The 25,192-nt window shown below is 40.4% G+C and overlaps 1 long non-coding RNA gene across 2 annotated transcripts in view; it reads left to right on the plus strand.

Annotated features, from left to right (window-relative positions):
- LOC140477504 (uncharacterized) overlaps positions 1–24,960 on the plus strand; it is a 132,115-nt gene extending 107,155 nt beyond the window's left edge. The window contains exons 1-3 of one of the 2 annotated variants that reach the window (XR_011960753.1): positions 5,438–5,578; positions 17,015–17,164; positions 22,265–24,960. This is a non-coding gene — a long non-coding RNA (uncharacterized lncRNA). Of the gene's footprint in view, positions 1–5,437; positions 5,579–17,014; positions 17,165–22,264 lie in introns of those variants that run through there. The other variant, XR_011960754.1, reaches the window with a different exon arrangement.
- Positions 24,961–25,192: the final 232 nt, after the last annotated feature.

A 25,192-nucleotide genomic window follows, 5' to 3' on the forward strand; every position in this document is an offset into this window, starting at 1 on the left:
GCCATGTTGATTGTCCCTAATCAGTCTTTGTCTTTGCAAATCCATGTTAATCTTATCTCTTAGGGTCCCCTCCAACAACTTATCCCAGCTCAGGCTCACTGGGCTATTGCTCCCTGGCTTTTCCTCGCAGCCTTTCTTAAATAAAGGCACAACATTAGCCACTCTCCAGTCTTCCAGCACCTCACCTGTGGCCGTCGATGGTCCAAATATCTCAGCGAGGTGCCCCGCAATTTCTTCCCTTGCTTCCCACAATGTCATGGGATACCTTTGATCAGGTCGCGGGGATGTGAGATGAAAGTGGAAGGAGGAACTGTTAATGGATGCTTTGACAGTCTCCCTCATCCCCTCGCACCCCTTCCACCAGTTTCTCCAGTTCTCTTTCCCCAGGATGCCATCTTTCCTATTGTTGACAAGTCATTCACAAAGATTGTGAAGCAGTAGACTATAATGGGCAGTTACTTGTTTGTAATATTGTGCTGTTCAGTTGGGTTTAAAGTGGGCACCTGTTGTGCAAATGGCACAAAGTCCCAGCAGCAGCATGCCCTTACTGAGGAGGGATGTAGTTTTATTGATTTGATTTGATTTATTATTGTCACATATACAGAGATACAATGAAAAGTATTGTTTTTTGTACTATCTAGGCAAATCATACCTTACACAAGTACATCAGGGTAACAGAACAGAATTAGAATATAATATGACAGCTACAGAGAAGATACAGAGAAAGATCAACTCTAATATATTGTAAAAGGTAAAAGATATTGTAAAAGATTCCTGATGAAGGGCTTTTGCCCGAAACGTCGATTTCGAAGCTATTTGGATGCTGCCTGAACTGCTGTGCTCTTCCAGCACCACTAATCCAGAATCTAATATATTGTAGGCAGCTCTGAGGAAGTTCACCAGATTGATCCCAGAGATGAGGGGTTTGTCTTTTGAGGAGAGATTAAGCAGTTTAAGCCCATGCTAGCTGGAGTTTGGAATAATGAGAGCAGATCTAATTGAGGCCTATAAGACGCTAAAGAGGATTGACAAAGTCAACGTAGAGAGGATGTTTCCTCACGTGAGGCAACCTAAATCGAAAGGTCATCAATTTAGGATAAGGGATGGCTGTTTTAAAACAGAGATGCGGAGAAATTACTTCTCACTGAGGGTCATGAATCTGTGGAAATCACTCTCTCACAGCGTGTGGTGGGAGATATTAAGGAAATGTAAGGAGGAGACTGACAGGTTTTTAATTAGAAATTCGTCGAAGGCTTTTGTAGAGTGGGCAGGAAAGTGGAGTTGAGGCTGAGATGAGATCAGCTGAGATCATATTAAATGGCGAAGCAGACTCGAGGGCTGAATGGCCTCCTCCTGCTCCTAGCTCTGCAGCTGCATGTGTGAAGATATTGTCGAGCCTGACCTGCACAATTACCAGCAGAAGACTGCATGTGGAAAGCCCCCACGGGCTGTGGCGAAAAGCCCTTAAGAGTCCCTAAAGAAAGTGGAGAAATGTTTCAGCAGAGGGACCTGGATTTTCTTCTATCATTGCTGCCTCTGCCAGTGAGCGGATAATGAAACAGCCAGGAATGTGGCACGTGAAGGATGAGGCTGCCTGAATCCAACCGTGAAACTGCAAGCTAATTAATCTGTGTGACGTGGGCTTACAGCCAGAGTGGATGATGGGTGCATTTCTGAGTTCAGGAAGCCCACCTGATCCACAACGCTGCCGTATTTAAAATGTGGTCAGTCTGTGTGTGGCTGCTCCAGATTGGCATATGGCATCAACTTCACTGCATGGCTGATTCCGTCCAGCACTTAAGGAGGACAGAATATGAAGAGAATGATTCCCAGGGTGTTATCATTACTCACTTCCCTTTAAGGCAGCCTCTATAGCATCGTCCCTTAGGGACACAGATATTGATGCCACTTTGATGCATGGGCTCTTTCTCTCCCAGCTGTGCACACCTTCTTTAAATTCTGGGAACCAATAAATTTGGCTCATGGACTTCCTACCTCAGACTGTACCCCTCTTCTGGTGCAGTGCTAGTATCCCCATCTCTGGGTCAGAAGGCATTATTTATGCCAAAAACATGTTATAACTGATTATAAAATGTCTACAAGGTCTTTTTAAGTTCTAATAGAACTACTTCTATGAAAATGATCCAGCGCCTTGTGACTCACTCTCCATCACATTAAAATGATTCAGAGAGAGTTGGGTAATCCACATCAATGTCACCAGCTTCCAATGGGCAGGTTCTTAACGGCACCGAAAACTCATGTCAGCTTCACTTAATCAGGAGGCTACATTAGATCCAACAAAGTAGGATTCAAGTTTGATGCAGGTGATCCGTAATGTTGGGCAATTCTCCCAAAAATACTGATGAGTCATTTTTCCACCTACAGGAGTCTGAGTTTCACCTTCCACATGATTCTGCAAAGCCTAGTCTCCCGCTATTCCAAAAATCTAACCCAGTACGTCAGTTGAAGTTGACTTGTCTTTTATAAAGTTTGATATGTTTTCTTTGCTATTGGTTATACTTTTTATAAAGGAGGAGAAAGTGAGGACTGCAGATGCTGGAGATCAGAGCTGAAAATGTGTTGCTGGAAAAGCGCAGCACGTCAGGCAGCATCCAAGGAACAGGAGAATCGACGTTTCGGGCATCAGCTCTGTACTTTTTATAAAGCCCACTAACCTGGATGCCTTTTAAAGTCAACGTCACCTTCAGTGATTTGTGTACACTTACTCAATATCTCTCCATTTCTGCACCCCTCTTTAGAATCTCATCCTTCAGAATCATAAAGTCATATAGCATAGAAACAGGCCCTTTGGCCCACTATGTCTATGCCAACCAACCATCATCAAATTGCACTAATCCTATTTACCTGCACTTGGTTTATAGCCTGAGACATCCTGGCATTGTAAGTCCTCATCCAGATGATCCTTAAATGTTGTGAGAATATTTGCCTTCACCACCCTCTCAGGCAGCACGTTCCATATTTCTACCACACTCTGGGTAAATAAGATTTTCCCTCAGATCCTTCTAAACCACTGACTCTTCACCTTAAACCTGTGCCTTCTGGTCTTCGAGTTCTCTGCCATGGGGAAAAGAGTCTCACGACCTACTCTGCTTTTGCCTGTCATAAGTTTAGATACTCCAATCAGATCCCTTTCCCCAGCCTCTTCTCCTTTACTGTATGTTTCCTCTCCTCATTCTTCCTATCACATTGTATCATTTCACACTTGTCTTCATTAAATGTCATCTGTCACATGTCCACCCATTTCACTAGCCTAGTCATTTCCTCTTGATGTCTATCACTATCCTCCTGACTCTCCAGGATTTGGGCTATCCAGGCAGCATCTCAGCAGGTCCCAAACAATGTGGACTGTGCCGAGAAATACAGTCCTAAAGTGCAGAGACAGGCCCTTTGGCCCAAACTGGTCCATGCCGACCAAAATGTCCATCCATGCTAACCCCATTTCCCTGCACTTTTCTAAACCTTTCCCATCCATGTATTTGTCCAAATGCCTTTTAAATGTTGTTAATGTACACACCTCAATCACTTCCCCGGCAGCTCATTCCCAATCCGTACCACCCTCTGTGTAAAAATGTTGCCCCTCAGGTTCCCTTTTATTCTTTACCCTCTAACCTGAGAAATCTGGGAGAATCACATGAGAAGCCAAGCAAGGCCGTTCCTGTTATTGGGAACAACTTGGTGCATTTTCCAAATGAGTTCCAGACATTGAGACCAGATTCTTGGGGAGACCCAGCAGTGAGAGTCCATCAATGGGGATTATTGTTTGAGTGTTGTTGGAGCTGCACCTATCCAGGGCAAATGGGAAGCATTCCATCACACTCCTGTCTTGTGCCTTGTAGAAGGTGGACAGGCTCTGGAGAGTCAGGAGGTGAGTTACTTGCTGAAGGACTTGTAGCCTCTGACCTGCTCTTGTAGCCGCTGTGTTTATGTGGTGAGTCCAGCTGAGTTTTTTGTCAATGGTAACTCCCAGGAAATTCAGTGTGGAAATACCATTGAATGTCAAAGGTCAGTGATAAGATTGTCACTTATTGGAGATAGCCATTGCCTGGTATTTGTGTGGCATGTATGTTATTTCACTGACGTTGGACCTTACTATGTAGCAAAACAAAAGTGGTTCTATGACTAACCACTGGGCTACACCACAATATCCTGAACACTAATTCAATAAAACTACTCTGTTTCCTATCACTGAACTAATTTCATATCCACACTCACATTATGTCTTTTTAACCATGGTCTTTTAACTTACTGAACATCGTTTGGAAGTTCATGCACACCATATCAACCACACTATCTTCTGTTACTTTATCAAACTCATCAACACAATATGCCTTTAACTGATCAGTGCTGGCTTTCCTTAAGGAATCCACCCTTGTACAAATGACTATTAGTTTTGTTCTTGATTACCATTTCTAAAAACGTGCCCACCTCTGAGGTTAAGCTGACTGGCCTCTTGTTGCTGGCTGTATCATTTGTAACTGACATGTGGGAAATCTAATTTCATTTTTCTTCTTTTTACAAACCTATTGCTATAACCAGCACATTGAAAGCATTTTGTTTGAAGGAATAATCTTATTTTAATCGTCCTAAAATGGAATGAACTCATATGAAAGCAAGCTCTCATTGTAAACCTCTTATTATAGCAAACAGTGATTAAAAACCTCTCCCAATAATAAACCCTCTTACAACAAACATGTTATGACAGATTCTAAGTACAAGCTGTTCATTTTAAGAAACTCTCATTTTAGCAAACCTCTCATGATGAAAAACAATTTCCCCAAAGCCTACACAGTCCAATAAAAGTGTTCAACCCTTGTTCCATAGCCTCTTTTTGGCAACAAGATATATGCTGATATCACGAATAAGAAAGATTTTCAGTTATTGTAAATGGAGCTGGGTTTTCCTGTTTACTGTTGTGTATGAAATAAGGGCCAGAACTGACAGCCTAAAGGATAAACTCACAAAAACATGCAATGGATGTTTGGAGAGATTTAACTTTTCCTGAGACACTGGCTGTTGCAGAGCGCAGTAATTCTGCGTTAAGAGAACCTTTATTTATTTGGTCTCTTATTTGTCATTCGTGAACATGGAACTACAATTTATGTACCAAATAAATTATTTGAGGATTATTTAGAAATCAAAAATATTTTAGAAGCAGCTCTGCTAGCAGTAAACAAAGGAAGCATCATTAATCTCTATCTTTAGCTTCCGGTGTGTGCTCTAGTTTCTGCAGGTGCAGATTATTGTGTCAAGTTGAAAGATGATGTTGAAACCAGACTGCTGGGGTCAGGCTGTGGGAGAACAGGGGAGGGGTGGGTGGGTGGGGGAGGTAGGAAATAGTGGGGGGGTGGATTCTGGGTGCGTGGGGTGGGATGCAGGAATCTTTTCTCGGACTGACATCACAATGCCCCAAGTCAGCCTGCCTAACCCCATGTAAAGGAAAGTCAGAACAGGCCCACTCCATTCTGTGTGATTGGAGAGCCCCCGTTGCTGTCATTCATGCTAACCATCAGACTCTCATTTCTGCTGCTCTTAGATGAACTGTCAAGCTCCTGGACTGGTTGGTTCTATGAAATTTTATTTGTGATGAGCTTGTGATTTTCTGTTTGCTCAGTGAATTGTGTATGTGGTTTTAAATGAAAGGCACTGTGCCTGAATAATTATTTTAAAGTTGAACTTGTGCTTTTTCCCCCATTCTTAAGTCATTTGAAACTATGCGTTAATAGCATAGCTTGAAGCTTATTTGGATTGATGTTTTCATTCTGTCAATACTGGGGTTATGAGGTGATTGTTAGATGCTCACTTCAAACCAGGGAGAGAAATGTGTTTACCCTCTGAGTAAATTTTAATTTCAGGACAATTGTTTTGGTGACCTGTTTCTGTATATTAGGAGGAGATCCTCTCTGTTAGATCAGTGTAGTCTCTGCTCTTTGTTACTGATTACTAAATTCAGGCCATTCATTAATGCAAATCTGTTCAGCTAGATGAATGTAAATGATATATTAGCAGGGGTAGTCCCAGTGTTCTGACTAGGTACGAATCAAGATGCATTATTAAGAACCTGAAATGATCAAAGCACTGAATACGACTAAGAGTCAATTCTTAATGATTAAGCAGCACAGTTTCTGAGATGGAAACATTTCTGAAATATTAAGAAGTGAGATGATCTGTTTACATCCAATATATGGTCGTTTCTAATATCTGATGGACATTCCTAAAGCAATTCCGAAAGAAATTTATAGGAAAAATAGAAATAGCTTTAAATATTCCATTTTTTAAAAGCAGAAATTCTGGAAATGAACAACAGGCCAGTCAGCAGCCAAGAGGATAATAGGTATTAACATTTGGGACAAAGGCACATTCATTTCTGACATTTTATGTTTTAATGCACCTATTGCACAGAAGTCTTTCAAGAACATTATCTGCACTGCTCATGGATGGTAATCATGATAAGCAACTATCACTATTATATCAAACAGTTACTCAATTAAATAGGAATCAATTGTAATTGGAAGTTGAAAATGTAACATATTGCTGCAGTGAAACATCTAAACCGGTTTATGTAACTTTATTCAGATAATCTCTTCTGTCATTTAACCCTTAGGAGTGGCTAATTCCTCAGCTCCTCTGGTGTTTAAGATTTTACCTAGCTACAAATATCATTACACTATCAGTTTGTCACGAATATATGCAGATTAGCATTTTCTTCACATTTCTGACTGCAGAATGATAACATTTATGGCACAGAACAAATTCTGTTGCTTTCAAGATACAAGTAAAAATACTCTTTCTAACATGATGTTCCCCCCCACCACTCCAGGTTTATTAACATACAGTCTAATGTTCTGATGCATGCAGATAAATATGAAGCTCCAGCTGCATGACTTAAATAATCGGTTATGGTATAGCTGTTCTCTTGTATATGTTTGATTCCAACCAGCTTTTCTGCTGCTTCTGAACTATTGAATGTAACAACATTTCTCTACAGCCAATATGTGTGGTAGAAACACTCTGTACGTAATATCTTGTACTCTTGATTTTTCAAAAATTAAACAATTTGCTGCCTTCTGTGGATATTGTGCTAACATAGGGCATTCTCAAAACCGAACTTCCACTATTCAGAATAATTCTTTTAGTTACCAACTGCGGACATGTGCTTTGACTTTCTTTGACTGTTTTAACATAGCTCACAAAATTATTTCCTTTTCCTTATGATTTTCTTCAGTCCTCAAACATTACTTTTGGTATCGGTATGTGCATGCACAAGTATTTGATAGCAGTAGTCAGGAGATCAATTATTCAAAAATGGATTTTACCTTTGCTAACTAGTTGTACGGCTTCTCTTCTGATTACCTCCTGCTACATCAATTCAGTAATCCACCTCCCCCCACCACCCTTCCCCATCCCCCAATCCCTGCATCCGTCATCACCTTCCATCTATTGGTATCTGCTTCTGGTCCATTGTATCCCTTTCCTCCATTTTGTCTCATTTTCTAGACTGATTTTTTTTTTACAACTGCAAAATGGAGAAGCTCTTGATTACTCCCTCTGTTTGTGATGGAGATAGTAGGATTTTTAAAATTAAAAATAGGTTATTCATATAGGAATAGTATCTTTGTGCTACATGATTTATAAAAATCAGATTTTACCTTTTGGATAGGAAACATAACAGTTATTTTGAATCATTTACTTAGTACTGCAATAAAGACCATCCATAGCCTTTTGAAGATATGTTACTCATTGTCAGCATATTATGCTGAACTGGCTCAGAGCGTTTTAAAAGAAAGCTTGGTGTCACTTTTAATTAATAGTAATCAGATTGAAAAAGATAACATATTCTTTTCCTGACTTACTTATCTAAGATCCTGTAAGATACTCATTCCAATCACATCTTTTTGTTTCATTCAAAACTATGTCATGAGTTATATAATATGTTTTGAACACATTACAATATATTTTTAGTTGTATAAAGACAAAGCTCCTGGTTCAATGCATTTCATCATTTCTGAAACTGACATCTGCAATCAGTGATATATTATTTGTAGCAATATGTGACAAAATCAATTACAGATCATAAAAAGAATAATTATAGCAACAGAAAATGTACATACAATTTCAACAATTTAGTATGAGTGGAGTACTTTAAGAGAAACTTGAAAAAAAATGTAAACATGACATTTCTTGCCTTTAGATTATGCACTAAGCACATGAGCAATAAATCTTTAAATCCAAATAGTCTGCCCAATAATAATCCTAAGGCAGGATAGGACATGGTGGCTATAATATGGTCTGGACATATTACAGTTCACAATCCTTTACCATTCAAGAGCATCCACCTTAAACTGGTCCACTGTGGTTGCCAGCTAAGTTTATACAAAATTCATTTTTCCCTCATTTTCCTCTTGTCTTCTTTTTAATTAAAGCTGCCTATATGTGCAAATGAGTCTGAAATTATTAGTGTACAATGTTTTGGAGTAGCTCTGTGCAGTACAGTTAGCAATCATCGAAAACCAAATATATATGTTAAAAAGTACATCCTCTCAAGGAAGTGTAAGACATGAAAACAGAAGACATTTAAATATTTTATCAGCTTACTCTTGAAAAAGATTGAGTTATACTGCCAGTTAAAAGGCTGCATTTAAGTAGAATGTTGTCAGTTTTTCCCATTATACTGTAATTCTAAACTTGAAAAACAGTATTGCTGAAGTTCAGAAAATGATGTACACGTTATACATTTTTCATATAATACTTACACTGAGAATTGAACAACATAATTTGATTTTTATTTTACTCATTCATTAAAAAATAATTTAGAAGGAGGGGTTGTAATCCTAAAATTATGTTTAATGGCATAGATGGGAATAATCAAGTCTGTGTACATGTATGAATAAAACAATTACTCCAGATACTTCATTCCATTCAATAATACAGAGTTTTTTAAGTATCTGTAATATTCAGAAACACAAAAGAATGCATTGAACAATTAACAATGTAATCAGCTTTTTGTTAAACTAATGAAAGATTTGTTGCTGAACCCATGTTACGTCTTTTCCACCATTCTCCCATCTGTTATAAATCTAACTGGATAACAGGCGAGTGTACAAAAATGTTCATCCTAATCACTGTATAATGGCAGGGACTTATGTCCTTAACACAGTTGATTTGTTTTTCAGGGTTTAAAAGTAGATTATTTCCATGGTGCAGGCTTAGTGTAAGCTGTTGAAAACAACAAGCACTGCACTTCAGTCTGCTTTTGGGAAGTTAGCCAAAAGTAACCTGATTAAAAGGGTGTTTTTTTCTAAATGAAACTGCTTTGGAAGTTGCTTTTGTTTAGATAGCATTGGGCCAGAAACAAGTTGTTTATCGAGTAGCACAGAAACTATTAAAGAAAATTAAAAGTGGTTTTACCTAAGTTACTCCATTAAAAAAATAACATTTATCTTCTATGTCAATTGATGAATTGCATTATTTCCAAAAATTAAGAAGATGATTCACGTTAGCTATGTTCAGAGAATGTAATTAATGGGAAAATGCTTGGTTTATTTTTAGCCCTTATCAGCCAGGATTGAAAAGCTACATTTCAAATCCTGCTGTCAATAAAATACAAATTTAATTATCATTAAAAAATTAAATGAAAGCAGCAAACTTGTTAAAATCAGTATTAGCTCAAGATGCTCTTTACTATAATCGTTGCTGTTCATGTACAACATTTGTGACACTAATTGCAAAAATATACCAGCTATGCAACATGATCAAAATAATATAATGTCTGCATCTCTGTCATATTAGGCTTGTATGCAGGTGTTTTAGAATATATTTTATATGCTTTATTATTTTCTCCATTTGTAAAGTTATTTTTACTGGTATATAAAAGTCTACAGAATGACAATGCGCTGCAAATCAATGAACTGCAGTGCTTTGGGGGATGGGGCTGTATGCAGTGAAACACTATCATACAGATGTGAACATAAACTGAGAAAGCTATTTGTGCTTCTGGACTTTGAGGTCCTATACCAAAGAGAATCCAACCAGGTTAATGATTTCTTATTCAGAGAGAAACAACTTTAGACTTGCTATGCCTAACAACTGTAATAATCAGATAAATAAATATAAATTTTAAGTTTCCAAATCTGACATTTTGCACAAAGTAACTGCAATCAGAAACCAGTGTTCATAAAATGTGTTGCTTCATTTAAAATTGCAAACATTGTAAAATGTTCTTTAGCTTGGGAAGTTCTTTAAAAAAATGTTAATTCAACAGAACAGTAGTTATGTTATGGCAAGACACAGTAAAAATGAAATGTTTTTGTGTGCCTGATGTACAATAACTTCATGTTATTTGTGGGAATTACAATGAGATAATTTTGTTTGCTTTAGTGATATTACATATTTGGCACTTCCTCAGCTTTGTAATATGATTTGTAAATAAATGAAAAACATTCTTACGATCACGCCTGCCAAACCTCAGCACTGGAAAATTTCACTTTAATAAATTCATCCTGAATTTAATAAAATTTCTACAGTATTTCTGTAATGATCATGATGACAGTACACAAGAAGGATGCGTGTTAATATCTTGTAAACAAGTACAGTAGTAATCCTATGAAATTTTTTTAAAATCTCCATATCTTTGTTTTTGCATAATTCTTGTCCAGTACATTATCACTAGTTCTCCTTTCAAATTTTCTTCTGTAGTTGCTGTTTCTTTTTCTATGTTATTTCGTTTGAAAGCGTACCAACGTCTCTGAAAATGTTTGTTCTTCATCACTGGTTACATTAGCAATGGTACAACAGGCCATCAATTTACTGTTCTCAAGTAACTGTGCCCTTCAGCATGGCATTCTATTGAAAGGAACAGAGCCTTGCCAGATAAGTTCAGCACAACCAGCAATAAAACACAAGTGCTGCTTTGTCAAGTCACAAATAATTACTTGGACAAGTGCCTTGGAGTGAGGCAAACATTATAAAACAACATTTCAAACAGCAAAAACAAAGAGGCAATTCACTCTCTCCATTATTTTTAATGACATTTGGTAAAACAATCTCTGAAAATTTGCCACCGATCACAAGTATCTTTTTAATTGGTTACGGGAATTAGTTTGCCTATTGAATATATTCAAAATTATAACAAAAGCAAGAGATTTCTAGGTTTTGAAAATCCATATGCAATTTTTAATGTACAAATTTGATATCGTCATGCTTTTAATCAACAAAATGTTTGGAAAATTAGCAGAAGGAATGTGATTATATTAAAACTGTGCATTTTTTGTAAGAACCGGAAGTGGAAATTCTTTCTAGATTGACATTGATAATTTAGTGAGTCTATCAGAAAATTTACCAACCAATTTTGTTCCCTGTATCTTTAGTTTAGTAACTATGTATTACCAGTCTTTTTTAAAAGTTTGGCGCAGCTGCTTCTTTAAAGAGCATTCAGTCCCACCAACTTGCTTCGTGGCCAACCAAATTTCAAAGTTCCTTGTGTATTGAGGAGATTATATAATATATATTAATTTAAGTAAACACAGAGTGCAAATCTTCTTTAATTATGCACAGCTAATGTTCCAAAGTAACATTGTAAAAGCGCACAGAGCAGAACTTAAATAAAAACAAAATTGTAAAACACCTTTCTATTTTGACTTTCAATAGTGAAGTAGAGTTCTTGAAGTGTTAAATGACCAATAATGCAATCTAAACCCTCTCTTTCAGCTTCTCCACCTTTATAGTCACTGAATAAAAGATGATGGCTATTCGGTTTCAGCATTGTTAAAGTAGGGTGTTATCTCCAGGCTGGAGAATGCAAGGCTCATCAATACAAGCAGATGCAGTTGTTCTTGGGCTATTTTCCATTGGGCTTAAAAATGTTCAATGGAAAAGATATTGTAGTTTTAGAAATTGATTTCATTTCAGTGGAAAAAATTAATCCATATCATTCTTCAAATGGATGAACTAATGTTTCATTTGACATTTGCTTCTGTATAATTTTCTCAAAATAATTCTCTTACCCCATGTCTTCTCTTTAGAAGTATACATTCTCACATGGATAGTCACTCTTAGCACATATTCATGTTTGACAACATAACTTGTCAACATAATATAACCTTGTACTCAGGTCGGCGTTTTTATCAAGTGAAGCTTCTTCGGTTGATCTCTGTAATGTAGCATCACAATCATTTTGGCTTTTAAACTCCTTTATTTCATTTTAGAGCAAAGCAAATCTGTGTTTAAAGAGTATATTATGAAGAATTACTTATTAAAATATCATTGATAAACAAATACAATGTCTGGTTATGTGGAGCAACCAATATTCGGGAATTACTGGACTGCTGCTGAAAAGGGGTCTCCATGCATTATTTGAATGCAAAAGCTAACAGTGTGGACCACAGCTTTGTTCTTCTGCATTACTAGTTTTTAGAATGAAGGCCATAATCTGTATTACATAGGATCATTAAATTCTGCATTTTACACTTGAGCAACTGCATTTTGATTATCTATTGCATTTCAAAGTAAGCAGATTTGCTTCTTGAGACTTAATTACTTGCTGCAGGATTTCCCATTATTGTAGTCAGTTAATAAACATGGTTGAAACCACTATTAGAATTAAAATGATGCTGTGAAGTGATAAACAAACAGCAATGTATTTACTCTTATCACTAACTATTGAAATTCCAAACTAAACAAACGTAGAATAGCACAGTGATTTACATCATTGTTCATCTTAAGCATCAGTCATTTAAGTTGTATTTTCCTGGGCACCAAATGAGTGATAAAAATAGCAAAATCGTTAGAATGGTTTATTTTGAAAAATGATTTAAAGTGATTAGACTAATGCCTAATTCTTCCTAGAATTCCCCTTATATTTTTGGAGTCTTTATCTATGCCTCAGCTTTCGTCCATACCAGCAACGATCAAGGTCATTTTTTTATTGCAATGTTTTTTAGACATTGAGCCACAAAGAGAAATTCGGTGGGAAATTATATTACATATTTACCAACATGCACTGATATCAAGTTACTGAGCTAGTGTGCTGTAGAATGGGAGCTTGTGTCATTTCCAAGCCCTGCAGGTATATTTGAAAATTTTCAGTACACCTATTTGGATCTTTGTTGCATCCATAAAAACTCCATTCTATATTCTGTGTTAATTATCTTAACTTCGTTTTAATTTGGATCAGACATTCTGATTTTATTTCTGAAGTATTTATTTGCTAGCTTGATTGATTATGTTGAGTTGGTTTTTAGTTTGTTCTGCTGTGTATGAATTGATATATACCTGTCAATAGATTGACATTTTGAGCTGAATACTGGATTAGTGGTGTTGGAAGAGCACAGCAGTTCAGGCAGCATCCAAGGAGCAGTAAAATCGGCGTTTCGGGCAAAAGCCCTTCATCAGGAATAAAGCCATTGTTTTTACCATTTTGAGCTGAATGTCAGTCTTTTTCTATTTGAATAATACTTACATACAGCAATAATGAGTGATGAAATATTCAGGGTGTTTCTGTCTTCTTCCCTGTAAAACGCAAGTATTTGTCTCTGACAAATTTTGGACAATAGATTTCAAAATGATTTCAGTACACAGTCCATTCTGTAAACTCGCTTATATCATCCTCACTTGATTGTCTACTGTTTATTGCTTCCTCTAAATAAAAAAGAACCAATTGCAAATCACAAAACAATGAATAAATAAAATATTCCAGAAAATGAGAAACTGATGTATCAACCAACTCATCAGTTTCTCCCAATAAACATTCACAAACTATATTATATATGTAAATACATAAACATTCAAATCAAGAGGTTGTGTACAAAACATTTAACTTTTAATCTGATCAGGAAGATGCAAAAAACTGCATTAGCATTGCAAGACTGTTGGTAGCAATTTCCATAGCTTACCAGCAGTGTAAAATAAAACAGCTTAACTGGTGTCTCTCTTTCCACATTGTTAGCTTTTGCATTTATGGTAGAAGGGCATCATAATCAGAATGCCATTTTCCATTTTTGCCTTTTTAAGTACAGACAATAATTATTGTTGGTAAAGACGTGCTGTTCAATGTGCTGACTGATCCCTTTTGATTTTGTTGAAATAATTTTGAATATTTAAAAGTAAACAAGGCTATCTGCCTCAGCTCCATTTTGTACCATCTTTAGTAACTGCTAATTCTGCAAATGAACTTTCTATTGAAACAGTCATTAGATCTGATTGTTGGTGAGCTTTTATGGCTCTATTGTTATTAATGGGGTCTCTCTGTATAATGATATAAAGAGTCAGCTGCATCCCTGATTTCAGTCATTCTGTCAAATACTTGAGACACTATGATGCCGCTGTTCCCATTTCACTTGAAACAACAATGAGTGGTTTTATTTTCACAAAGGTGAAAGGTTACAATAGGGTTTTTGACCAGGAGGGGCATTGGTGCTAGCAGAACCCATTGCCTTGTAGAACTTTGTACCTCTTGCTTCCAGATTCTTCTGCAGCCGCTCAGCACAGATACTGATACGTGGTACACCCAGAGTGAATGTAAAATTAGATATCACACTTGCACAGCTCTGTTTGCAGCTGCCCAGAAACTCAAAGGAATGGATGGATTGCAAAACCAACAACACTAATGCAAATTGACCACCTTACAACTGGTCAGATGCCGCTAAAGTGCCTTCAAAAGATTTCTTTACTCCTTTCCGTCCCACAGCATCTCAGTATTGTGCCAGATTCTGCAAATGGGTGAAAGGAATGCTTGTTTATTCACTTATGGGATGTGAGCATCACTAGTTTTACTAGCTGCCCTTTGAGAAGGTGGGAGTGAGCTGCCTTCTTGAACTCATTCCTGATGAAGGGCTTTTGCCCAAAACATCAATATTCCTGCTCCTCGGATGCTGCCTGACCTGCTGTGCTGTTCCAGCACCACTGTCATCTTAACTCTGATCTCCAGCATCTGCAGTACCCACTTGCACCCTGCCTTCTTGAACTGTTGCAGTCCACCTGCTAGGGATTAACCCACAATGCCATTAGGGAGGGACTTCCATGATTTTGACCCCGCAACACTGAAGGGACGGTGATATATTTCCAAGTCAGGATGGTGTGTGGCTTGGAGGGGAACTTGGAGGATGTGGTGTTCCCATGTACCTGTGGATTTTTTAACTCACTGTACACAGTAGCATTTCGCTCAGGTCAAACCTCTCATTGTTTTTGAGCAGCGACATGTTTTGATTGTCCAGGAATCTGAGCATGGGTAAAGCTATTTGAATCCCCTCAGTTGGGTGATCGCCAATTGTGTCAGAACATTCTGGTTAAATGATTGTGACCTGGAATTGAGCACAGGCATCAGCACTCTGATGTCCATCCTGCACTTGCCATTGGTAGGATCACCTTCGCAGCTATACCACAGATTGTTGGCCAATTGGCGGACAGCTAACTTGGGACATGTGGGTGAACTCCTGATGCTCCAGGCCCAGTCAGAGGGCCTGGAGATTTGAAATGACTCCAGACGAATCGGGAGAGATGCTTTCAGCTGAGGCAGCCAAGATGCCTCAAGGGTGAGCCAAGTATCTTTGAAAATAATGTGCGGAAAATCAAGGAACTGAAATGGAGGGGAAGACTCTCTGGGCAGATGTTTGTTGCTGTGACAAAACCCATGGTTCCTCCTTGGGCTATCATACCCCTTTGTCCAATAGTACCCAGGGGCTGATTCCGAGAGGGTCCCTCAATGAAACCAGCAACACTTCCAGGGAGAGGAGAGCTGCCTCCCCATGAAAAAAAAGGCATCAACAGCAACTTGAAATGGCTTTGAATTGGGCTTATAACTGCGGTAATTGTGAGAATCACCAGCTTTGTTCTTTTCAGCTGGTTAGTTTAGGTAGGTTGGCCATTATGGAGCCTTCCTGATGAAGGGCTTTTGCCCGAAGCGTCGATTTTCCTGCTCCTCGGACAATGCCTGACCTGCTGTGCTTTTCCAGCACCACTCTAATCTTGACTCTAATCTCCAGCATCTGCAGTACCCACTTTCACCTAGATTTCCCCATAGTGTCCAGGCTTGTGCAGGCTAAGTGGGTTAGCCATAGGGTTACAGGGATAGGGGTGGGGGAGGAGGTTTCTGGCTCTTTGGAGGGTCAGTGCAGACTCGATGGGCTGAATGGTCTCTTTTTGCACTGTCGGGATTCTATGATTTGGTCCAATCGCTGATAGCAATGGCAGTGTATCAGGGAGTTGTGCAGATATCGTTGAAATATTAGTTGACCAATATTTGTCAAGAAAATAGGAACCGTGTGTAATTTTTGGCTAAGCATCAGTGTCATTGAGTTTCATGGAGGGTTTCTCACTACGAAGCTCTCTGAGCTCTCTCGTTGTCTTTTACCAAACTCACCCTTGTTAACTACCCACCCCGAGAACATAACACCCCTCTTGTCTGATTCTAACCCCATTCAATCACTCACTGTTCCAGGAAGAACTCATTACTCACTGGAAATCAGGTGAAAGACCCCCATCTTTTAAAGGCCATTGTGACCAACCTGACACTCTGATGCTGCCCAGTTCAATGATGGACAGAGTCTCATTGTGTTGGTGTTGGGGTAGATGACACCGCGACTATCCAACAAGGACCTGAAAGTCCTTGTAAAGGGGATGATGCACAGGAAGGACACTCTTTACCCAGTCTGAGGTCACTACCAGAGTCAATGTGGTCCTCACAGTTCAGAGAAATGGCCAGCAGCATTGCAAGAAGGTCAGTGATCTTCTCCTCTTAGCTACAGTCTTCACTCTGCAACCTCACACTCACTCTACCCCTGCTACTGCACCCACCTCCCACCACAGCTCACACTCTACCCACTCTCACTGAGACCTGCAACATCTTCCTTCCCTCACTCATTCTCACACCTCCTGCCCCAACCTCTCACATCACTGACCCCCGCACTGACTCCTCGCTCACTCGGGGTACCTCACACAGCATTCAACTCAGCTACCCCACCCACCTTAGTCTTGTTCACTCCCTCTCTTTCTTTTGTTCCAGGAGAAAACAGCCCACAACAGGGTGGAGAGAGCCAGGATGGGTGCAAGGCTGTTAGGCATCAGGCGTATGAGGGGAGAATGCTGCCCTTCCCTGGAGAAGATAGCGACCCCGTCTACAGAGGTGTCAAGATATCCATGTTACACCAGCTGAGTAAGTCCCACTTTTCATTCCATTGCAACCCGTACACTGACCCCATTGTCCCTGTCTAACATTGCTTTCCACAGCTAACCACGGGCTGAGACACCTTGTCTCTCTTGTGCCTTGCAGCTGCCAATAGCTTGTCCCCCAGTTCACTGCCTGAGCCACCTCCCTCATCACTGAGGTCGAGGGAGTAGCAGTAATGCTGCTTCCTGTACCTCCCACAAGCTCAGACAGTGAGCCCTCATGTGGTGGAACCCTCATGTTCAGGAAGAGTGTTGCTGAACAAAGAGACCTTGGAGTACAGGTTCATAGCTCCTTGAAAGTGGAATCGCAAGTAAATAGGATAGTGAAGAAGGCGTTTGATATGCTTTCCTTTATTGGTCAGAGTATTGAGTACAGGAGTTGGGAGGTCATGTAGCGGCTGTACAGAGCATTGGTTAGGCCACTGTTGGAATATTGCGTGCAATTTTGGTCTCCTTCCTATCAGAAGGATCTTGAGAAACTTGAAAGGGTTCAGAAAAGATTTACAAGGATGTTGCCAGGGTTGGAGGATCTGAGCTACAGGGAGAGGCTGAACAGGTTGGGGCTGTTTTCCCTGGAGCGTCGGAGGCTGAGGAGTGATCTTATAGAGGTTTACAAAATTATGAGGGGCATGGATAGGATAAATAGACAAAGTCTTTTCCCTAGAGTTGGGGAGTCCAGAACTAGAGGGCATAGGTTTAGGGTGAGAGGGGAAAGATACAAAAGAGACCTAAGGGGGAACCTTTTCACACAGAGGGTGGTACGTGTGTGGAATGAGCTGCCAGAGGAAGTGGTGGAGGCTGGTACAATTGCAACATTTAAGATGCATTTGGATGGGTTTATGAATAGGAAGAGTTTGGAGGGATATGCTCTGGGTGCTGGCAGGTGGGACTAGATTGGGTTGGGATTTCTGGTTGGCATGGACGGGTTGGACCAAAGGATCTGTTTCCATGCTGTACATCTCTATGGCTCTATGACTCTAAGTCTGGGACCATTAACTGGCGAGCAGCTCAGTGTGTGGCCAGCCAAGGAGGACTACCCAGAGACCAGACTCAGGCAGGAAAGGGACCCGTGGCACTGGCTGTCACGCAATCATACGGCTGCCTTCATGGACGGGTTGGTGGCTTCCATGGAGAACCAGGCTCAGTGCCCTCAGTGTGTGCTGGCCACATACTCGCACCTTCACTCCATTGTCCTGACACCGGGCCCCAGGACTGACAGCTTGGCTGCAGTGGGCAGGAAAGCTTAGTGCAACCTCTGGGGTCCTCTGGAGGCAGGATGATGTCAGGGGCCATCCAGCCAGAGGCCCCCCAGAAACGTCCAGACACTGCCCAGCCCTTCACTTCCCATACCCTACTTCGCCCCCTCCCCACCCACCTTGGAAATTTATGCCAAACAAGAAGGCCCTCAGTATTTTAGGGTCATGCTAAGACTTGCCCAACCAAATCCATTTGAGGGCTTCACTGCCTAATGAGCACTGTTCCTGACTCTTCAGATACTGAAGCAGTTCATCTTCAAATGTAACAGATCTGGACAATATCCAGGCTTGGGCTGACAAGTGGCTAGTCATATACCTCCCCTCCCACATTACCCACTTCCCATCCAGGCTTTACCATATCCCCATCCCCTACGAATACAGTTGCCCACTTCACAATTGCAGTCCGTCCTCTTCTTCACCCCCACTCTCCCCACCCTGCAGCCCCTAATCCCAGTGAACAGCTTCCCATGATGGTGGGGCAGGACTGATCCATAAACCGTACCACATATCTCAGAGGTCTAGGTCCCTCAACCAGGAATGCCCCAACTGGCTGACTGACTGTGGACAATCCCCATGGATTGGTGTTGGAGGCTGCCATTGACTTGCTGTGCCGGGACTCCCTGACTGATGAGTATCTCTGTAGACATTGGTGAGGAGCACTCCCTGCAAGATAGTGAGACCTGTTTGCTTCACAGGCTGTGTGAGTTTGCCATGTAAGCTGCTGGCACAAAGCTCTGGGATGGGACTGAGAGACTGAGGGCTGCTGGGAAAACTGACCCAGTTAGAAACAAAAAAAAACATGCAAGTATTGGAATCCAAGGTAGACAAGCAGGAGGCTGGATGAACACAGCAAGCCAGGCAGCATCAGGAGGCAGCGAATTCAAAGTTTTGGGGAAGGGTTACATCTGAAATGTTGACTTCTCTACTTCCTGATGAGGCTAGGTACACTGACGCCCCCAAGGCAAGCTCTGCCAGGTTATCTGACTGCACCAATGGGCATCGTAAGGTCAAATGAGGCAAGGCAGGAATGTTGTGAATCCTATTGGGCACTACATGGGTGAGCAAGCAGCCCTGAGGTCCAGCCTGTTTTGGCTACTGGTGCCTGTCTGTGCCACACACACAGTGTTCTCACAGCAGCTTTTCACTCCTCGTGGCTGGTGTGTCCTGCAATGCAGCTCTGTGCTTTGTAAGTATCCTACAAGTGGGTCAGAGCGGTGCCAGGAGGATCCTGGGGGTTGGCAAATATTGGATGGCAGTACCTGTTCAACTGATACCAATGAGGAGGAAGTGAGGACTGCAGATGCTGGAGATCAGAGCTGAAAATGTGTTGCTGGAAAAGCGCAGCAGGTCAGGCAGCATCCAAGGAACAGGAGAATCGACCTCCAGCAACACATTTTCAGCAACTGATACCAATGGATTGTGGATTCTGAGATAGAGTCATAGAGCCGTACAACACAGAAGCAGACCCTTCAGTCCGACTCATCTGTGGGTGGCACAGTGGTTAGCACTGCTGCCTCACAGCCCCAGAGACCTGGGTTCAATTCCCACCTCAGGCAACTGTCTGTGTGGAGTTTGCATATTCTCCCCATGTTTGCTCTGGTTTCCTCCCACAGTTCAAAGATGTGCAGGTTAAGTGAATTGGCCATGCTAAATTGCCCGAAGTGTTAAATGTAGGGGAATGGGTCTGGGTGGATTGCTCTTTGGAGAGTCAGTGTGGACTTGTTGAGCCAAAGAGCCTGTTTCCACACTGTATCTAGTCTAATCCCATCCCATTTGCAAGCAATTCTAAACCCTACCCACTAATCTTTTTAATTTTTAGAAAAAGTAATCCTGTACAAACACCTGGCCTATTCCAGGCTTTCTGCTAACCTGGGTCTAAAGATTTGCATACTTTTATAAAATCTGTAATTATTATTATGGCTCTGTGAATGGTGGCACTCAATTTCCTGTGTGTATCTTGTGTAAGGCGTAACATAAGGAGGTTGGGGTAAATTGAGTGAGATATCCAGCCAGGATCTTCTTACTGAAAGCAAAATGTCTAATTTTCCAACTAAGTGTTACATTTCCACAATGGATTCCCACCAGTGAGTGGTGACAGGTTTACTTGCATTTGTTTATCATTGAATCTCACTCCTTACTTCATCTCCTTACTTCATTAATATGTTGTTGTCCATTCCCCCAGCCTCCTGATAGAAACCAGACATTGAAAGTTCTTGATGTGAAAGTCAGAGCAGGTCAGTGGTGATTCACGTTCACGACTTGCTCCTTCAGACCTCTACCCTGGGGATCTGGCACCAGTGTCTCGGGGCACCTTCCACTGGGTAGTGACCTGATGCATCCCACTTCCACAGACCTGGTTATCTGACATGTGTCAGCATCGCTACATCATTATGACACATCTCCAGTCTATTTGCAGTACAGTTCTGCACTTTTGTGCTGCACTTTGGAGCACAGCGCCTCCTGTCATTTCAATGGTACTGCAAGGACACTTGTGCAGAGAGACACATCCCAATCTCATGGACCTGGCCAGAGTGCTCAATTGCGCTCTGGGTGATCACTCTCTTTGAGCTTGGTTGGACGCTCACAACATCTCTGCTTTGCCTTTCATTTTGCCTCTTTGCCCCCTCAGCTGGAGCAAATAGGTTGAGAGTACTTCTGCCTTGCCTTTCCCTTTATCACAGACACAAAGCCAGGCATTGGTCATTGCTGTCAGAAGTCAAGGGGCTGGATATGTTGCTGTATGGCATTGTGTTGTATCATCCAAGGAGCAGCGAAATCGACGTTTCGGGCAAAAGCCATTCCTGATGAAGAGCTTTTGCCCGAAACGTCGATTTTGCTGCTCCTTGGATGCTGCCTGAACTGCTGTGCTCTTCTAGCACCACGAATCTAGAATCTGGTTTCCAGCATCTGCAGTCATTGTTTTTACCCCATTGTGTTATATCAGTCCCACACCTGCACCATCTAAGGCAACATCCTGGTGAAAATCCTCTGCATTCTCTCCAGTGCACTCACATCCTTCCTATAGTGTGGGGACCAGAACTGCGCACAGTACTCCAGCATAGAGAAGGCGGTGTTTGGTATGCTTTCCTTTATTGGTCAGTACATTGAGTGCAAGAATTGGGAGGTCACATTGCAGCTGTACAGGACATTGGTTAGACCACTTTTGGAATATTGCGTGCAATTCTGGTTTCCCTCCTATCCAAAGGATGTTGTGAAGCTTGAAAAGGTTCAGAAAAGATTTACAAGGATGTTGCCAGGGTTGGATGATTTGAGCTGGAGGGAGAGGTTGAATCAGATGGGGCTGCTTTCCCTGGAGTGTCAGAGGCTGAGTGGTAAGAGACATGGATAGTATAAAAGACAAGGTATTTTCCCTGGGGTGGGGGGCAGGGGGGGAGGTGGGGAGGGGAGTCCAGAACTAGAGGGTATAGTTTAGGATGAGAGTGGAAAAATTTAAAAGGGACCTAAAGGCCAACTTTTTCACACAGATGGTGGTGTGTATGGAATGAGCTGCCAGAGGAGTTGGTAGAGGCTGGTACAATTACAACATTTAAAAGGCATCTGAATGGATACATAAATAGGAAGGTTTAGAGGGATATGGGCTAAATGCTGACAAACAGGACTAGATTAGTTGAGGGTATCTGGTCAGCGTGGACTAGTTGGACCAAAGGGTCTGTTTCCATGCTGTACATCTCTATGACTCTCTGATTCTATGGCTGAACCAACATCTTGTACAGCTCCAGCATAACACCCTGCTCTTATAATCTATGCCATGACTGATAAAGGCAAACATTCCATATGCCTTCCTAACTACCCTGTCCTGTTACTTTCAGGGATCTGTGGACAAGCACACCAAGATTCCTCGGTTCCTCTGAGCCTTCTAATATATTGCCATTCATGGAATACTCCCTTATCCTCTTTCTTCTTCCAAAATGCATCACTTCACAATTTCCTGCTCTCTGCCCACAAAGCAGGACAATGATTTTCTCCTTGTCTGCAGATGTCTCAAAGTGTGCAGTATGGTTCTGGACAGTTTGACTGCGTAGACAATGGCCTGTCAAATATCGTGGTGGTGCCGAGGATCTCAGCAATGGTTAGAACTTCCATCCAAGGCAAGTGAGAGAATTGGGCTAGCCCTGGGCAGGTGGTGTGCCAGAGGGGGGTGGTATTTAGTCACAGATGTGAACTTGGCAGGACCACATAAGGAAACTTTCTCGGTCTTAGAGAGGGAAATCCTCCATGAACCTCAACAAAAAATGATAGCCACCTTTTGGTAAGCTCTCACCCACACATTCAGGCTGAAGAGGTAACAACATATTAATTGGAGGATTAAGACCTATGTCAACTGATGCCAATTTTGACCTGTAGATTGTTGTATCAAAAAGAGGATGTATTTTACATGTTAAGCCTCTGCCTTTGCATTGAGGTAGTGGCACCTGTCATTTTCACACTGAAGGTAGTAGAAATTTCCAACATTCAAAGTTATAAAAGAGTTAATTCTAACTCCTTGATCCAACATTTTTTGGACAATCCCTAAACCTAGCGATTTGATTATCACTCCTGTTATGCATAACATTCAAGTGAATTTATTTTGCTAATCAGAGAATAGAAAGTTGCCAAATACTCCGGAATTTAATTTGGAGAAAATTAGTAATTGAATTAGTCCCCAAGTCTTTTACTTATTGTCGATTTTATAAATGTCAGTTCTCTCATTAGCATTTGTGATTGAAAGCTCTGATTCAGCAAATGAAGAAGTCCAATTTTGATGCATATTAACAATGGGATGGGGGAGGGGCCACTCTAGAAATCCTTGTCAGCAGCTGCTTAAATCTAGATGGAACTAGTTTTGACTAGGGACATCCATGTCACCGTTGATTTTCATCAAGGAGGCCTAGCCTGTTTACCCTTTCACAGCATGTGGTGACACGCACTGCAGTAGATGCAAAAATGTCCCATCACCTGATAGTCAAGCTTAATAATTTATCTGTGGTTTGGGTTTCAAACAGAGAGAGCTAGGCGCTTTTAGTGTTCAGTGCTGTCAGAGCGAATGCGGAGAATATTTCCGCCATGGTCAGTGTCAGATTTTTAACATTAATGATGTGAAAAATGGCTATTTTCTAAAGTGGAGGTTTAAAAATGCACCATCTGTGTTTGGGAAGATGACGGTACCTTTCCAGAAGGGAAAAGAAAAGAATCTGACTAAGAATGGTCAGGGTGTTTTTATTTAACTCATCTGGAATGCAGCATGAAAAGAGTTGGTGGACCCATTTTTGCACTTTAGCATATGGATGTTCAATAATTCATAGTTTTAAAAAAAAACCTCTGTACTCAATAGGCAGCACATCTACAGATTAGAATGTTAACAACCAGGCAGCATCCATTTTTAAATAGCAAACAAGTTTCTATCTTTATATTCTGTCGGTGAAATTCAGTTGAGCGTAACAGAATTGTATTAAAAGTCTCATTGAATAAAATTACTGGTATTTCAACTTTACATTTTACAAAAACAAAACGTGCACTGGGCAATTTGTTTTGTTCTTTCAATCATTTCAGGTAATACTAATGGATAGAATACATTGCTGCATAAATAGCACATTAGAGAGATATGGCAGAAAAACTGTTAAGTTTTGATTTGTTAATTTGGATTAATGGAAGAATTATCACCAATGAAATAAAGTTGGAAAATATTAAATTAGACTCTGTGGAGTGTTTGGTGGTTAGCAGTTTTAAAAGAGGTTGCTAAAATTTCATTGTTATCCTTGCTTGGGAATTTATCATCATTCTTTCCTTATTTGAGGTTTCCCCTAAGAAGGAATCCCTAATAAGTTGTTTTCCATTTTTCTTATTAGCACATTGTCACAATAACTGTACAATGGTTTGCAAAGATCTACAGTGTAAGGCAGTCTTCCTTTCAAATAAATTGACAGAGCATATCTCAGCAGATGGTTGATTCTGCTGACCTTCAGGAAAGATGGTGTGGAGGGGGGGAACCTTTCCAATCTTGCTGCTCAGACTTCTCCAGACAGCCAGCCCTATCGACGTTTGATTGCTCAGATGACTGTAACTGGCCTCCAGTCTGCAGTTTTCAGTGAATTGGTCTAAGCGAGCACATTTAGAAAAATTAACAAAGCCTGTATGATTTTTCAAAAATTAACAAAGCCTGTATGATTTTTTTAGCTGCATTATCTATGTTATAGAATGTTATGAAGCTTTATCTATCACAAGTTCCAAGATAACTTAAAGAAAAATTCAAGAATAAGAGAACAAAAATCCCTGTTAATCTATGCATCATACCCGTTTGTATAGAAATATCTTGACCCTGTCCTAATAGTAATAAGGATGAACAAAATTGTACAAATTGTTTAATAAATCTTTTTTTTAAAAAAATACACGTCGTATGAAATTCTGGAGGTATAAACAGAATTCAGTATTGACTTTGATAACAGAAGACACTGAAATGATATTGTTAAAAATCTGAATAGATTTTGTGTTTTTCATTAAAATGTATTTCAAATGTAAATGTTGTAAATTTAGGAACTAAATGTCAAATTTGACATGAAAAACTAATAAATGGAAAGTGACTTTGGATTATATTTCATTAAATAAATCATTTGCTTGAAATAAAGGCTAGTGAACCTTGTATTTTTTATACATACATATAGTAAGGATAGATAATGTATGCAATCCCCTACATCCTTCATCTATATCACAGATCACTAAATAATTCCTAATGTTTATTTCATTTAGGAGAACATCTAACA

This window comes from Chiloscyllium punctatum, chromosome 5, assembly GCF_047496795.1.
Source record: "Chiloscyllium punctatum isolate Juve2018m chromosome 5, sChiPun1.3, whole genome shotgun sequence".
Classification (NCBI taxonomy): domain Eukaryota; kingdom Metazoa; phylum Chordata; class Chondrichthyes; order Orectolobiformes; family Hemiscylliidae; genus Chiloscyllium; species Chiloscyllium punctatum.